Raw genomic sequence first — 12,121 nt, 5'->3', positions numbered from 1 at the left:
TAAGTTTTCTCCACATAATCGAGTTGTGAATATAATAAAATGATTGTTTCAATGCAAATCTCACCAATTTCTTCCATACAAATGGTCAAAAAACAATTTTAAAAATCATTGAATTCGATTGTTTTTAAAATTGTTTGGCATATTATTCAAACACCACACACACATACACAGTTTGTTTTGAAGTTTTAGGCATACTCGAATGAAAAAATTTAAATTGACATAAAGCTTTGGCTAACCTTTCTTATTAAACCATGAATTTATTGTAATTAAATATGTATATTAATGCCGTTCCTTTACTTTTGAAAATGGTAAAACCAGCAAAAGTAGTAAAAGTTGTAAGCTGCTCCACGAATTGTATGGTGTCTGAAGTAAAGGAACGCTTTTCGAGTAAAAAGTGGTAAAACTTGAAGATTCTTGAACCTAAGACCATGTTTATATTATAGCCTTTGCAGGGCTAACCTTCTTACTAGACGTTTACACACAGACAGTATTGGCAAGACAATAGCAAAGGTACAAACCATTTTCACCATGGTTTAATAATAAAGGTTAGCCAAAGCTTTATGTCAATTTAAATTTTTTCATTCGAGTATGCCTAAAACTTCAAAACAATATAAACAAACTGTGTATGTGTGTGTGGTGTATTTGATAAATATGCCAAACAATTTTAAAAACAATCGAATTCAATGATTTTTAAAATTGTTTTTAGACCATTTGTATGGAAGAAATTGGTGAGATTTGCATTGAAACAATCAGTTTATCATATTCACAACTCGATTATGTGGAGAAAACTTAACTCTTCATTCATTTTTCGCGTTTTTTATAAAATGCTCAAAAAATGCATTGTAAACAAACCCACTTGTTGCTTTTATTTTGAAGTTTTAGGAATTCAAGAAAAACAAGGGTTCTATAGATTTTTTTCATTTAAATCTACCTCTTTACTTATACCATGATTTTCACCAATACATTCACACATTTCTCTATACATATTTAAAAATTTATAAATGTATTTGTGAAAAAGGTTCGTATTTTTGCTATTGTCTTGCCAATACTGGCATTTGTAAACGCAGGGTTAATCAGGATTTATTTGACGTATACGCAAAAGAACTTGACATTTGAAACCCAGTGCGTTTGTTAAACCCGGTTATATATAAACGTACTATTAAAGTGGGGTACACACGATCAGTTTTGACTGACAGCTTTGCTCAAATAATCGGTTGCTTGATAGTGTGGCCGCTCATTTTTGCCAGTCATCAGGCAACCACAAAATGTTTTGTGGTTGCTGGCCAGTTTGATAGTTATCGATATTTGCAAAAAATCGACAGTCAAAACTGATCGTGTGTACCACGCATTTGGGTACTTTACACGATATGTTTTTTACATATGAATTGTCACTTCTCCCGTACAAAATGTATATGCAAAGTGACAACTCATATGTAAGAAACATATCGTGTAAAGTACCCATTAAGGGGTAGTTTACACTATATGTAAATGTCACATGACATGAAATTTTCCATCGCTAATATGTGCAATATTGGGGATTTTCTTTACGCAATTTAAGCTGTGTTCCAGAACTAAAAAGTTTTTACAATTTTTACGACTTTTACACATTTTATTCGAAAAAGCGTTCCCGTACACAAAAAAGTTGTAAAATGTTCACTTCTCATTAAACAAAAATGGCGCTGAATGATTCTCTCTTTAAAAACTTTTTACACGACAAATTTGGGCGAGTAAAAAAATAGTAATATGGTTGCCGGCGTCTGATTGGCTGATACGCCGACTTTGACATTTGTTCCAGTTTTTTTGACGTATTTTCCATTTTTCCGTTCCCGAACTTTTTGAAGAAACGTTTTTGTGACAACAATTTTTCTCTCTTTCTCTCTTTTACGAGTTTTACTATTAAAAAGTACGGGAACGAAGCTTTACTTTGTGCGTCCACACCAGCAAAATTGTAATAAAATTACGTCTCCACATTGCCTGCGTGGGTAGATATTGAATGCTTTTATTTCGTGTCATATGACATTGATAGATAGTGTAAACTACCTCTAAGGAACAGAGCTAAGTCCCAATTTACATTAGGCAAGTTTACTTGCGGCAATTGTCAGTTTGTAGGTGAGAGAGGGTGCTGAGAGGCAAAGGGTTACCATATGCCTCACCTCTCTCTCCTACAAAATGACAATTGCCGCAAGTAAACTCGCCCAATGTAAATTGGGACTTAACCCCCAGTTTTTGTAAAAAAATTGTAGGTCTGTTCCTTTACTTTTAAAAATGGTAACAGTGGCAAAAAATAGTAGAAGTGGTGAACTGCTCTCATATAAATTGTATTTATTCTAACTAGGCGTTTACACCAGACAGTTTGTCTTCAAATACAACTCTGATTTACTAACACATACATACATTTGTCGTTTGTCTCCCGGCTGTCCATCATTTTTTCATAGACAGTAGGGTTAACAAATTTTTGACATTTTGTGAAAAAAGAAGTGAGATGATAATTTAAATGTGTTGAAAACAAAAGAATAGGTACAAAAACAAAATATGTGAACGGAAAACAAAAAGAAATCTATGATTTTCATTCATAATTTTAAAACTGTTTTTGCAGTTGTCTGGACGCCTACGTCACAGAGGCAAGTTTTGGGTTTTTGACAATCAATACATGAAGTCAACTGTCCTGTCTTTTGTAAACGCAGGGTAAAGCAAAGGAACGCTTTGCAGTTTAAAAATGGTAAGAAATGGTAACCTCTGGCACGTAAAGGAACAGAGTGTTATGTGTGCGTTACCTCGGCGTTCGATTAAGCCAATTGACCGACTACGAGGACTCCTCAGGGCTAGGGAACTCAACCCGCCAACCGAACCCAGCACACTAACGTCGAAAGAGGGGGTACATTCTATTACTTTTACTTCGTCTTAAAACCATACAAAGGGAAACTTCACGCCGGGATCTTGCTGGAGTGATCCCGCACTAGCCCACCCTACCTGGGTCCAGCATGTCCTTACCTTGCTTTCCTCTGGACCCCCACAAACCACACTTCTCGTATCACACTCTTACTTCACGCCAACATCCCCCAAATGACACAAAATTAGCACCACATTATTATTTAAAATTTAAATACTAACACATATCGATTTATTGGGCAAATAATTAAATCTATTAAACATTTAAAATTTCTAATAATTTCCTCTTAAAAGATCGCGTAAAAATAACAAACAAAAATATGAAATAGAATAATAGATAAGAATAATACCTGGATTTCTCTACTCAAATAAAAATGGCTTCAATCCTCTGTGGAAGAAAAGCATTAAACCTTTACCTTGTCTTTCCGCGCGCAAAAATCGCGCCTTTAGATCTTTACTCTACCACCTAAAAGAGCTCTCTTAACTGGGTATTTTGCCGCCAAAACCTATCGGCACGAAAAACAACTCGACAAGGACACGAAATAATCCTCTTGCAACACACTCAGCCTTTTGTTAAACTACTCCTGGTATTTTTCCCTTACAAATGCTTATTTACTTAAAACTACGCAAATTTAGTTATTTTCAAAAATGATTTCTTTTAGATTTTATATCTCAAAAGTGTTGATTATATGATTTTTATATTAACGGAAAAATTCTCTCTATTATCTTCCTTTCAGAACCGCAGATACTGTAGCTGGTCTCTGGTTGATTTCTCTTCAAGACGTTACCAAAATCACACACGAAATGATGCAGACAAAAATTGGATATACAAAAAAACAACACAACGGTAAGACACCTTTTACCTGGTATATGACGTTACCACAAATTGATTGGTTTAATTTTCTTTCTTTACAGCTCAAAGACGTTTTGAAAGGCGAACTCTTCTACGCCAAAATTATCATCAAATGCCACTGGACTCTTTACGTGATTGGCTTGTCTTAATTTGCAACAGCAGCGGTGGATAGGACACGATAAATGCACCAGGATACAAGTCACGACCGACCCAGTCCAGCCGAATAATGATGCACAGTGACGGACTTAACGCTTAGGTCTTCTCCAGGCACCCGTCTCACAACTAAAACGTTTCCACGCTCTTACTGGATTATTACCCGGCACCAATGAATTACTTCCTTCCACCCTGCCACCAGGAAAGAGGTTTGTTTCTGCCGTTGTGTTGAACAAAAAGCGCCAGCCTCCGCTGTCTTCTTGGACGACTGGTAAACCACCGGAAAATCTCTGTTAAAACACACAAACATCACCACTTACACATTTATTTGTGACATCACCACTAATTCTACTCACAATATTTTAAAATAAAAGTAACGAACTAAACGTTTATATCTTTGATTCACTGCCGTCTGGGCGTAATATTCACTCGGGTAACGTCTGAACTATGATTTTGGGTTTTCCTTTGTTCACCTCCTTATATAGCCCTCAATTTAGCAACTCCCGCCAGACGCTAATTTTCCATGAAACACCATTTTTCTTCATAATTTTTCAATTTTCTTTGCTGGCTGTTCTTCTTATCTGTCAATTTCCATCTATTCATTCGGAATTGACATCACTCTATTGTGAATACCCTACCAGATGACAACAGGTTTGTCTGGTTACTTTCCCAGCAAGAATTGTCCGGCCAGAACTTTCTCAGAGAGTTAGAAGTTTCTATTCTCTTTTGCTAGACAACGGTAAAAAGTAAACCGACCGACTTGCGTAAACAGAATAATCTGTCCGGCAATGGAGGAACCAAAGGAATCAAAATGTTGTATATTATTAAAAATGAAAATGACCCAAAGAAGGATTTTCACTTTGCAACTTTGTTCTTCAAAAAGCAATACAATTAGGCTTGCTATTTCCACAATAAAATTGTTCTTAATTTTCACAAACCCAAATCAACAAAAAATAAAAACGGAGGTTTGGTTCTCCCATCAAGGAACATTTACTATCAATCTAATGGCAACATCGCCTTCCCCGCACTTTGCCTGAGATACTGACTACTGTATTATTCTATTTCCCAATTTTCCTCAAATTTCATATTATTTATATGTTAAAGTAGAACCGTTTACATGTGCGTTCATTTTTCTTATTTATAGCGCATTTACACCAACCTTACTCCCTAAATTCACGCTTACCAACACTACTGTCTACACTCCGAAAACTTCCTACTCCCAAAAAAACAACCCTGCATGTTGTCCTATTTCGGCGTAGCGATCCCTATCTTACCATATCCACATTTCTGAACACGCTAACAACTAGAACTTACATCACAATCAGCAATACGCAATTTCTACAATACTATAAATATTTAAACTGTTCAACTTTTGTTGACATTTTCCGACATTTGTCCAGCGTTTTGACCGAATAATATATGTGGTCAATAAAAGGAGGGAAAAAATAAAAATTATTTAATCTTTCGGCTGCCTACAAATCTCCACCCTCGTTAACGCCGTATGAGGCCGGCCAAATTTTGTTGTTGCTGTTCGCTGCTGACACCTGGCCTGCAACAAAACTTCAAATTCGGCAAGGAAAACGAGACGAAGTTGATGTGCATGGCCACATAACTCTATACACGTGGGGAACTCCCACTCCCTGATTGTCTCATGCCGGGCATTCGGTATGTATTGCGGAAAATGGTAGGGTATGTTTGTTGATGTTGTTCATTTGTTTTGCCATCTATTTAACACCTTTTTCTTCCTAACTAGGTGGTGTTGGAATTGTTACCAGTGATTGATGGTGGTTGCCGGGTGTGAATGCTTATGAAGTCCTGCTGCTAACTCAAGAATGTTTATGGAGTCAGAATGAAAACAACTGGCATTTTGCCTGCAAATTATGTACGTCATCGTGGACAGGTACACCATCGTAGTAGCCGTGGTGTCAGTTAGTAATGTGTGTGTGTGTTTTGTGTGTTTTCATTTTTCTATGCTGTTCATGAAAACCTAAACAAATGGGAATTGTACCATAAAGGTTTTCTACGCCTTTATGGACACATTAATTGATATCCATGCCGGGGAATTCAAAATCGTGTAAATGATGTAATATTTAATTCGCATTCATGGATTAATTGTCCATGTTAAATATTCCATAATATCAAAGAAAGGTGCAAAATATTCTTATTTTGTCCTACATAATTGTGATTATGGAAAACAGTGACAGGCAAGACCGATCAAATACTGTATTCTCAATACATTAGTGATTCGAATGGTTCAAAAGACCCAGTTTTCAATAAATGAATTAAAGAAAACATTGATTTGAAATCGGCTAGTGTTTTTTTTTTTTGAGTGGTAAATATATGTTTTGAGCTTAATGTTATGGTTGTTCTCACGGCATATTTATATAAGGTAGTTGCATGCATACCTTACAACTAACAATTTTACCAAAAAAAAAACGTTTTGTTTTTTGCTGTGGTAATGCCGTGACCAAGAAGCCCTACGGGGAACAACACAACTTTAGGCAAAACAAAAACGTTGTTGTTTAAATTAAACTTTCAAAGAAAAATATTGAATAAACTGGTAGTAAAGAGGAATATTCTTGGAAAAACGTAGAAATATTTGGGAAGTGTTCTACAATAGACCGTTAGGACCAAAATGCAATCGTAAAGATTTTAGAACTGTCGTATTTTAGAACGGTTCTACATTTCATGAGTTGACCATAATAAATTTTGAAAATTTAATTTACGGAAAAGTTATAAGGCAGCTGTTTGACACTTCAATCTTCTTTAATATGCCTTAGTTGTTTTGTTGTCTATGACAAATCATTGTCCCATTAAATATTTTTACCCAGCGTATACACAAGTCAGTGACAATTCGTAAAATTCAATACATAAACAATATTTCAATACCACCATTAAACATTTTTGAATTGTTGACTCCACTGGCATTAGTTTTCCATGCCAGCAAAATTTTGAACTGGCTGCCAGTGATATGTCGAAAATAAAAAGCGTTGCCGAGACCACCTTTAATCCATGTCAATTTTGGTGTCTTTTAAGAATGCAAAGATTTAATGCATATTTTCACAAGGGTTATGAACTAAAAGTAATATATCTTGGTAGCTGCAATATATTAGTGGTAAATAAAGAAATAATTTTGATGTTTTTTCATGAACATATACGTAGACAAAGGATTTCCCCTCTGGAATTATACCATATTGAAAAGACGGCAATCCCCGATGCATTCTGTTCATGATTGAAAACATTTTTTTTTTTAAACGAAGTAAAAAAGATAAGATATGTTGTGAATTGAGTTTTAAATCTGACCTATAATGCAATTTAGTGTATTATATGCCAGTCGAACACTTTTACGACATTTTCGAGTATAATACATGTACTCAATAGGCACCGATTGACTTGCCTGGGTAACTGCAGTGTAATGGTTAACAGTAGGCTTTAATAAATGAGTTAAAGAAGTTATCGAATTGCATTTGTTTATTGTTATCATGACGGGTTGGGACATGTCTTAATTTTGGTGTTAGATTTTCTCTGTTGTTCAGAACAAATCCAAGTCTAAAACTATTACCCAGAAAATTATGCACCCTTATGATACTCTCGGCTCAATGAAATCATTTCAACATAAATGTATGTTACAAAGAAAGAAAGATTCAAACATATTTTAGGTGATAATTCATCCCATGGTGTAAAAATATGATTAATGAATTAAAACAACTGACCAATTCACCATACCAACATTGTTTTATAAAAATAATTTGTCCGCGAAGATGATGAATAATAAGGGTGCGCTAAACATTTTCTCCGGACAACTTATTCACATTTAAAACCCTTCTACATAAGGCCTTAATAATAAAGCATTTAGGAATGACATCGGGTTTTTCCCACTACACAATTTAGGTGAAACAAAGCTTTTTATGAAACAATTCAGAATTATTATACTTATATGAGTATACTCAAGTTTCATTTAGTACGGTTACCCAGTAAGCACCCTGAGGCCTTACTCTTCTCCTGATAACAAAAGTTTTTGTAGCGAGATATGCACAAAAGTAACAAACTATGAAATCTTATTGGCGTAACTCAAATAAAGGAGTTGTAGTGAAATAATTTTGTTGACTTGAAATGTTATTTCATTGCATCATGGGTGTTCTTGCCAACATGATTTGGCCTCAACTAATGTAAAACGACATCTAATTGTCAATTCGCACTTCTTTAATATGCCTTGGGGTGGTATGGTTATTTTATCGCCTACTCGATATACAACATACATAAATCGTTTCAAAGAAAATTGTAGCGGCGTAAATAGCCCTTTACCAAAGGAAATCTTCAGAATATTGATGTGCATAGAGTAGGGGTGCTGCTCATTATGAATATTTCAATTGGCCGGCAGTATTAAGGCTATAATGGATGCACATTTTCCAAATTATTTCTCTATAGATATCTTGCTCAAACTAGACTCCATTCCAAATTCCCACAGAACTCTAGGCACCATACGTACAACTTTCATCTTTTAAGGTCTTTTGCGTGACATACCCCCATAGGCTTCCCATTTAAATCTTCAAGAGAGTACATATTATTTCCTATGGGTTTTACTATACGGCACTTGGTAAACTTGCGAGCAAATTTGGCATTATAATTTTTCCCAAAGTCACTGAGGGGATAATTTCTTTTGTATACCTCTTGCCCGGGAGAGAAAGTAATCATGCGTGCCCTTGCGTTATACCTTTTAGCGCTTTGTTCATATGCCTGGTGCATATTTTGCCTGATTTTGTTACGAATCAGTTCCATTCGGTCGTTTCGCTCCGCATGCCTAATATCGTGGTCCGTCATGGAAAGCAACTTTCTGGCTAACTTATAGTCCGCCCCATGGGTATACATGGTGTGACCAAATAAGGCGAAAAATGGAGTAACACCAGTTGCACTATGGATCGAAGTTCGCAAGGCGCACTCAATGTCTGTGAGGTAGAGGTCCCAGTCCCTGTGGTCATTCTCCAGATAGGCCCTTATGGCTGACAACAATGACTGGTTGACCCGTTCGGATGCATTCGACTGCGGGGCATATGGAGCAGTTTGGATATGATTTATCCCATACGTTTCAATCATATCTTTGAAGGTCTTTGATATGAATTGTGCCCCGTTGTCAGAATGTATCGTCTCGGGTACACCAAACTTTCGGAAAATATCCTCAACCATGAATTTTACCACATTTGACGCAGTGGCCTCTCGCATTGCTTTCAGGAAAGTAAATTTGCTGAAGTGGTCAACAACTATAAAAATGAACGCGTTGCCACTTTTCGAGCGCGGATACTTTCCCAAGAAGTCAATGTAGAGTTTCTGAAATGGAAGTAGAGTCACGACTTCATTTCCTATTAGGGGTTGTGTCCTCTCATTGGTGGGCTTGGTCTCTTTACATACGGTACAATTGGAGACATATTTTCGGACCTGTGTTGCCATCTGTGGCCAGTAATATTTTTCCCTTAGGCGGTATAGGGTTTTCGATATTCCCCCATGAGCTGACGTGGTCTTATCGTGGGCTTGCTCAATCAAAACATGGGTTAATGATTCGGGAACCCATAATTTCCACTGGAACTCTTGGGTATCCGGATCATAGGGCGTGTGACTCTTCTTAAACACCATGTTGTCCACTATTTTCAGGTCCGGAAGATTTTCTCCATTCTTCGCCACTGTATCTCGAAGCTCTTTATAGGCCTCGCTTTCGAACTCAGTTGTCTCAAATTCTAAGACCTGGTCCACATCTATTTCTTCCACCGTGGGCAAGCGGGACAGCATGTCGGCAACCACGTTGTCCTTCCCTTTGCGGTGCTCAATCTTGAAGTTAAATCCCTGGAGTTGCAATGACCACCGAGCTAAACGACCACTAAGATCCTTTAGGTTCATCAGCCATTGCAAACTCGCGTGATCAGTGATCACCGTAAACTCCATGAGCTCCACATAGGGGCGGAACCTTTGGATTGCCATCACCGCAGCCAGACACTCCTTCTCCGTCACGCTGTAATTTCTCTGACACTTGTTTAATTTCTTGGAGTAGAAAGCAATCGGGTGTTCATGTCCTTCGCTATTCAGCTGAAACAGAACAGCACCGATGCCATATTCCGACGCGTCGCATTGGATGAAGAAAGGTTTGGAGAAATCAGCGTGACGTAGAACTGGGGCGGAGGTCAAGGCCTTCTTCAGGTCTTCAAAAGCCTCTTTTGCCTTTTCCGAGATTTGAAACTTAGGCGATTTCTTGAGGGTATCGGTGAGGGGAGCCGAAAGAGACGCGAAGTCCTTAATGAATCTTCGGTACCATCCCACAGTACCAAGAAAACTCCGGACTTCTCTGGCATTTTTAGGGACTCTGATTTTCTTAATTGCTTCGACCTTGTCGGGGTCTGTCCGCAATACACCGCCACCAATGATAAACCCTAAATACTTTAGCTGTTGGAAACAGAACTTCGATTTTGTCAACCCGATAGTTAAATTTGCTCGTTTAAGGCATTCGGCCACCTCAGTCAATAGACGAAGATGCTCGTCGAAGTCGCTTGAAATGATCAGCAAGTCGTCCAGGTACACAAAGACATTCTCCTTCAGTCGTTGGGGAATGACTTTGTCCATCAGTCGGCATAATCTCTGTGCAGCATTGCACAATCCAAACGGCATCACGCGGAATTGGTACAATGGACGACCCGGGACCGTAAAAGCGGTATACGACTTGCTATCTTCGTCCATCTCGATCTGCCAGAACGCGTATTTAAGATCCACGCTGCTTATATAATATGTTTCGTCTATTCGACTTAGTATTCCCTCGATGTTTTGCAGCGGGTACGCGTCCTTTACCGTGAGCTTATTTAACTTTCGGGCATCCAAACAGAAGCGGTTTTTCCCGGGCTTCCTCACTATCGTTGTCCGATTGCTCCACGGGCTCTCACTCTCTTCAATCACCTTAAGGGCTAACATATGGTCAACTTCCTGATACGTGATGTCTTGAACCGCTGGAGACATCGGGTAATGGCGGTCTTTTACCGGCACAGCACCCTCTACAAGTTTAATGGAATGTTTTTCCACGCTGGTGCAACCTAAGCCATGCTTTTCGAAGGTCATAAATTTATCCACAACTTTCTTCAGCCGTTTCTCTTCATCTGGGGATAACGTATGTGGGTTAAGTTTATACTCAGAACTCGAATCGGCCAAGTCGTTAATAACTTGTTCCACATTTATTTCAGCCACCCCAAGAACATCTGGGGCCAGTTGGAATAGTTTCCAAAAGTCTACACCCAGATAAAGTTCCTGTTCCAATTGGGGACATAAAAACAAAATTATTTCTTTTTCCTGGTTCTGATACTTTATCATTGTTTTTATTTTTCCCACGATAAAGTATTGCGTACCCCCAGCGGTTGTGACCTTATTAGACATGGAGATCACTGGAATATCTAACTCCTCGACAAGTTCTCGACAATTTGCACCCAATATACTCACTGATGCACCGGTGTCTAGGAGGCCATATATGACTTTTCCTTGAATGAGGACTTCAGCAAAAACTCTCGGATCAGTGGTACATTTAGTTGCCTTCGAAATCGAATCTATCAAATGTCTTTTCTGTTGTCGCCATAACTTAGACTTTTCCCTTAATTTGGCAATTTTCTTGGGTACTACGTTTATCTCTGAGTTGAAGATTTTCTCTCTCACCCTTTCGTAATTTAATTGCCTTTGTTCGAGTGGAACTTGATGCCTCTGGGCTGCGGTAAAATTTTCAATATTTATCTTAACACTATCCTTAACTATATTATTTTTCTTTCTACTTCTAATTTGTACTATTTTGGGTTCTATTTCTGCTGGTTCACAGGGTTTGCTGCAGGGTGTGTCTCCCCTGTCTTCTCCACACCCCTTCTCAAGTTTCCCTGTTGACACACAGGACATTTTGGAGTGACGGTGTCTGCTTTGCCACACCTATAGCAGAAAAGTTTTCTGAATTCTGCCGGACAATCCATGAACACATGGCCACTTTCACGACAATTCCAACATATTATGGGAGTTCTTGGTTGGTTTGTCAGTCGTATAGCCGACACATTTTCTTCAACATCTGCCTCTGGTACCTCAGTAGGATCTTCATACACTTCCTCGTAGATCTCATTTACTTGCCTTATGGGCCTTTGTGGAACGGGCATTGGCCTATTTTCGCGCCTGGGGAAGTTACGCTCCGCTTCTATACATTCAATTCGCAATTGCTCAACTGTC

This window comes from Musca autumnalis, unplaced genomic scaffold, assembly GCF_047663935.1.
Source record: "Musca autumnalis isolate F117 unplaced genomic scaffold, ASM4766393v1 scaffold_5, whole genome shotgun sequence".
NCBI classification, from domain to species: Eukaryota; Metazoa; Arthropoda; class Insecta; order Diptera; family Muscidae; genus Musca; species Musca autumnalis.
This window is presented reverse-complemented; position numbering follows the sequence as displayed.